This window comes from Natator depressus, chromosome 9, assembly GCF_965152275.1.
Source record: "Natator depressus isolate rNatDep1 chromosome 9, rNatDep2.hap1, whole genome shotgun sequence".
Taxonomy (NCBI): Eukaryota; Metazoa; Chordata; order Testudines; family Cheloniidae; genus Natator; species Natator depressus.
This window is the reverse complement of record NC_134242.1, coordinates 6621061-6627225: the sequence shown is the minus strand read 5'-3', so window position 1 is coordinate 6627225 and position 6165 is coordinate 6621061.

Here is a 6165-nt window from a genome sequence, read left to right as displayed (position 1 = left end):
TATAATCTATCCCCCACTGCTCTGCACAGTGTAGCCTGTCCTCATCCTACGGAGGCCTCCCTTGGATCCGGCGGAGGCCCACACCTTTAATACAGAGGCCTGGCCCGTGGAAGCAACAGGTCTCGGAATGCAAGGTGGCCAGGTGGCTTGGCTCGAGGAGCATTGCATGCTGGGACATGTAGTCTCTGTGGCCTGCACCCTTGTACGGACCAGGAGGGTACCTCTGATATGCACCATTGGTGGGGAGGTTTTCCATTTGATACAGCCCTTTGGTTTGTGGCAAGGATGCCGTGCAGCCCGTGGATGGAGAGTCTGAGCACCCCGTGTCTGTTTACTGGTGGGGAAGGTGAGGGAGGGCCTTGTCCAGATTGACTGCTCATGAAGACAGAGCTGGAGACTTGAAAGGGAATGGGACACCAGCCTCCTGGCGGAGAAAGAGGCTACAGCAAAGGGATGCTAACCCATGTCAGTAAAATTAGCCACTCCTCCCAGCCCAGCACTGGGGTTGTCTAGATTGTCTGCTGCTCTGAGACAGACGACAAACTACAGGAGATCCATCGGGAATACGACCCCCGGGCAAGTGGAAAAACAGAACAGGTGGGAATGAAACTGGCAAGGGGGCCAGATAGGATGGAAACGGAGAAGAAGGCGGTTCTATTCTGCTGACCTATTTCTCCCCTGCAGCTCTCATTGGATGCAGTGCACTAAATTCTGCTGTGGAGCATCGCCGTGTGGTTGTTAAACAGCTGTTGTATTCCACCCCAGAGGTGGCTGCATTTCAGGGGTGGGTTAAGTCACCTCATTCTGTGTCTAGAGTTTGCAATCAATTGGTTGGATACTTTGGGTGGAAGGTACTTTATATATATTGCTCACTGACATGCCAGTGGGGAAAGCCAGACTGTCACTGCTGGGCCTGCAGGTCTTACCCTTTATCCTCCAGGAACTCCATCCATTCCCCTGGCTCTCCTGTGTATTCGGGGTGGAAACCCCCCACGGAAGATTTATTGGCTGAACAAAAAGAGGTCTGAACTCAACTCGCCAGCCTGCAGGGATCCAATGGGGTGGTGGGGAAAGCAGGAACCCACAAGGGACTGGGGTGATGGGGAGTCGCGGTGATACGGGAACAGGGACTGGGTTGGGGGGACTTGGTGGGTGGGTAGGGATGCAGGGCCCTGGGGAGGCAGGGTAGACAGGGAGGGGAAAACAGGGAGCTGGAAGGAGGGCTGGAATGAAGATGGGGAAAGGGCATGAGGGGGGCATACAGGGCCCTGGGCATGGGGTGAAGGGGACAATGGGACACTCTGCCCTGGGGGGGAGAGGGGTGAATGACACTGGGGGAGGGGGCATGGGGGACACACAGAACCCCTGGTATGAGGGCTGGGGTGGGTGCAGGGGGTTGTAAGGAGTCCCTGAAAGAGCAGGGGATGGGAGGGTGGCCCGGAGCGGGGACTGGAGGGACGCTGGGAGCTTGCTGTGCGTGCACTGAGCTCTGCGTACAGAGGCTGTGGCTACGTAATGTTCTGCTAACCCGGCAGGGGCACGGTGCCCTCCTCACCCCCCCCTTGAGAGGTTAGACTCAGAGCCTTGGTCAGGCCCCCTATGCCCCCTTGTGGCTGTTGTTATCACTGCACCCAGCCTCATTGCAAAAGCCCAGGATTGTGGCAAGGGCCACTGCCCGTGGCCAGCTGGGCAGGCCCCTGTGATTGAAACGGGGTGGGGGAGGGGCAGTCAGGACACCTGGGTTCTATTCCCAACTCTGCCACTTTTTCTTTTGTGAGCTTGGGCGAGTCACCTCGCTGAGGTGTGCCTCAGTTTCCCCATCAGTAGGATGGCAATTCAAACACTTGCTTCCCTCCCACTGGGCCGTGAGGCTCAGTGAAGCACCTGGAGATCCGTGGCAGAAGGGGCAGAGCAGAAAGAGAGTCCCTGCCATCAATTTAACGGAGGCTTCCTCTGGGCCCTTTCATCTCAGGGCTTCTCCCTGCCCATGGCATGCAAAGGGCTGGTCTGCATGTGTTCCCAGACCCCCCATGAGGGACACACATGTGGGGAGAGGAGCCTTCCCAAGCTGCCCAGCCATTGCGCTTGGCTGGGAAAGAGGCACAAGCTGTTACGGTTACAGCTTGGCCCAGCTGCCTTGGAGGTACTGCTGGTGGGCTTGGTGTGGGGGTGTCAAGAGGTCCCCGCAGATTACCTCCTGCTGGTCCTGGCTGGGGGGGGGCAGGACTGAGGGGAATGGTTGAGGGAGGAGAGCTCCCCCTCATGGCAATTAGCAACGCCAAGTCTGCCCTGCAGTACGCACCCCCGGGGGCCGTTAGCGCCTCGCATACAAGGCAGCTGTGGCCAAAAGAGCGTGACTGTGAGCCTGGGAGGGGACGGCAGTGGGGGCTGGGGGAGCAGGGCAAAGGTGGTGGGCAGCTGGTTGGCTGGATGAGGCTGGTGGGCTGGCAGGGCGAGGGTGGTGGGCCGAGGGCAGCTGGCTAGCAGGGCAATGAGCTGGGGACAGTGTGCGAGCTGGGCGAAAGCGGTGGACCACGGGCAGCTGGCCTGCAGGCTGGGCTCGAGCAGACGTTCCCGCTCTCACTCTCACAGGATTGTTTCACTCCCCCTTTCTCCCAGAGGTTCATAAACTCAGCGGTTTCGTCGCAGCCCCTACGGTCTCTCATTCCTCCCCCCACAACTGGTTCCCCTCCCTCCCCAGTTGTCGACGCCCTAGGACCATGTCTTGTGCCTTGGCTGCACGGGGGATTTGCCCTGATTCCAGGCCCTGGGGTAGCTACACTGGGGCAAACCCCTTTGCAGGCCGGCCAAGCCAGGATTTAGGCCTGCGGCGCTTCCCTGGGGTAAATACCGCTTTCTTTCTCCACAATGCGGGTTTACAGGAGTGCAGCTGCTCGGGGGGCTGGTCATGGATCGATGGGATCTGGGCAAATTCACCATGCAGACAAAGCCTCCCTTTCGCAAGGGCGACCTTGGACAGTAACCTGGCCGGGTGCGGGCTCTGTGCCAGCTCAGGTTCCCAGCCCCCATTTAACCCCTTGTTAACATGAAGCGAGCAGCTCAGACTGCAGGGAAGCGGCAGGACCACGGGGGCTCTGTGGGGCGCCAGCGCTTCACTCCGCCCACGCGCTATAGCGCCGGGAGCTTTGGGCATATTTTACCTTGCACATCCATAAACACTGGCTGTGCCTGCTCCCTGCGCAGAGCCATGAGTTCAAACCTCCTGCGGGGCCAGGACCTGCATCGCCGTAAACGCCGTCCACGCAGCCCTAGCGGGAATCCCCCGCTAGAGAAGCACGGTCCCTAAAAGCACAGGACTGGGGAGCAGGTCTCCTGGGTTCCATTCCCGCCTGTCACGGTGTGGCCTTGAGCCCCTCACTCTGTCTCTGTTCTTGGGGTGGATGGTACCGACGTACTTCCGGGGGTTAAACTCACCCACACTTGTAAAGAGAGATCCTTGTGCAAATGGCAGGGGGAGGACAGTTCAGTGGTTAGAGCACCAGCCATGGGCATGGGAGACCTCTGTTGAGTTCCCACCCTGGCCAACCCTTGGCTAGTCACTGAGGTCAGCAAAGTCACAGAGGTCTTTGAAGATCTGGGCCTTAGTTCCCCATATGTAAAATGGAGATAAGGCCCCTTCTCCAGGGTGCGGTGAGGCTAAATCCGTTGCAGCTTGGGTGGAGCTCAGCTGCCAGTGATGGAAGCCCCAACAGTCCTTGAGCTTGAGGGGGCTGAAGCATTAGAAACCAGGGTCGATGCCCGAAAGCTGCCCCATGGTCTGACTTTGCCTTCTCTTTCACTGCAGCGTTTAAAGGCCCAGAGACAGGCAAGATCCTTTGGGCAGCTCACTTTGCCTTAAACTGGTCTGGGGCCCGCTGCTGCCAGCCTAGCATCAGGGCTGGGTTCAGGAGCCCTGCCCCCATCTTTTATTCCTCTTGTGCACACAGCCATGGCCCTCAAAGGTAAGACCTGCTTTTTGTCAGAGGCAGGACGGCCAAGACACTGACAGACAAGGCTAGAGCTAGCCCAGCCTCGAGCCAGGTCTCCACCAACTGCTCCCTCGGTCTGCAGTCTCCAAAGGGTTAAGATGGTTAGTCTCTCCCCTGGCTCTACCAGGAAACAGAAGATCTGGGTTACGCTGGTCACCCACCAAAAGTCAGAGCCTTTAACGGGGCATCAGGAGGAGCCATTGGCTGGCTGATTGTGTTGTAGGGCCCCTCCGCTGTGCACGGGATGCGCTCTCTGTTGCTCACTTCAAACATCTATTATTCCTGCATCTGTTTAGCGCTTCCACCTCCAACACATTTTCCCCAGCCCAAGTCTTTGAAGTAAGCTCCCAGCTACTTCAAGGGACAAAGCGGTGGTCCCTACACTCCTTGTTTGCCAGGTCCATTTTGGTGCATAGTTTTGTTCCCCTACCCTGATTGCCGATGCAAGCCATAATCAGGTCAAAGCAGCCATTCAGGTGGAGAGTGGAAAACCCACCAATCAATCAATCACCCTTCATTCCTGCTAATCATCCTTCAAAGAGCCAGGGTAGTAAGTAAAAAAAACAGAGTCCTTGTGACACCTCAGAGTCTAATGTGGCTGGACATAGCCAGCGCAGCCTGAGAGGAAGAAGCCTGCAAAGCTGGTATGAAAACCAGCTATTGCAAATCCCGCTGAGTGAGAAAGACAGGCCTGAAGACCAGCTTTGCGTAAGCTCAAAAGCTTGCCTCTCACCCACAGAAGTCAGTCCAATAAAGTCAGTCCTTCCCCACTTTGTCTCCTATCTTGGGATGGACACGGCCACAATGCTGCATACCAGCTGCTGGTGCAATTAGGCAGGTGATTCAGGACAATGGTCCAGACTTTGAGCTCAGTAACATCTGTGTAAGCGTAGAGCAACTCAGGTGCAGAGCATCGGTGGGCTGGATGCCTTCAACCTAACAGGAGGTAGCGACCCTTGCAACCAGCTAAAACTGCTGCAGCATGCGCCATCCTACACGGTCTTTTCCACTGACTCTTGGGGATGCAGTACAGGCCAGGAACTAAGACTACACAGCAGGGGGGGACATCTCCCAGTTTTGTCATGTCCGTAATGGCCAGCCTGTGGAGCCTTCCCCTCTCGGAGCTACCACCTCCCGTGGCCGGGAATTGTTGAACAGCCTCCGCAGGGAGACCCCCTGCTCTAAACACTCACCCAGATGTTCTTCTAGCACCGCTTCTGGTGAGTCCCCCGATAACTCGCTGTCCTACTAACCCAGAAACCAGCTGGAAGATGTACAAGCAAGCAGGCTGCTCGGCTGAAAGACCAGAGCCCTTGCAGTGCATATACTAGCTCATCCTTTGGGGCAGCTGAGGAGCAGTTCCTGGAAGGTACTTCGGGATCTAATTCCCCTGGGAGTTAAATAGCTTTGGGGAGCTAGGCCTAAGTCCGCAGAGGAGTACCTCTGAAATCATGTCTCTTTCCCATCAAGAGGTTATTTAGCCTCCACAGCCATGCCAGGGTTTCTCCCTCCCAGGGAGTGGCTAGCGTTTAGATGCTAGGATCCTCAGCCGGGAGACACTCGCAGAAGGGAAGGGCTCTTATAGAGACCATCATCTGGTCTTGGAATCTAGGAAGCCTACTGCATACAGGGAAGGCCTGGAGCGCCCAGCAAAATCCCGCCATCAAATTCCCTCTCCGGCCTGGCCCAGCTTCTGATCAGACAAATCAAATCAACTTAAAAAAAAAATAAAACCAAAAAACAAACCAGCAATTGGGAGCCAGCTTCGTTAGAACAACTCAGCAAAATAAAATTCCGGTTTATTGTTGGACAACATTGTTTCACACATACATCAAACAGGCCAAAAAAAAAAATAAAATAAAATAAAATAAAAAACAAACAGCAACTTCATAGACAGAGAAAAAAAAAACCCTTTTATCTTTGGCCTTGCCATCTCATACAAACCCACGACTTATAGTACAGCTAAAGGACATACACAAAAAAAGTTACTGGAATGCTCGGAATAAGATTGTAAATTTTTTTTTTTTTTTACGTTTTTGTTTTTTTACAAGGTCGTTTTTCCTCCTTCGGGAGAATGGTTTGTTGGGACGCGGTCACACCACAAGTAAAGTCAGAGATGGGTAACGAGAGAGAGACACACTTCAAAGCCCCCCCATTTGGTCAATCCGAGATCACT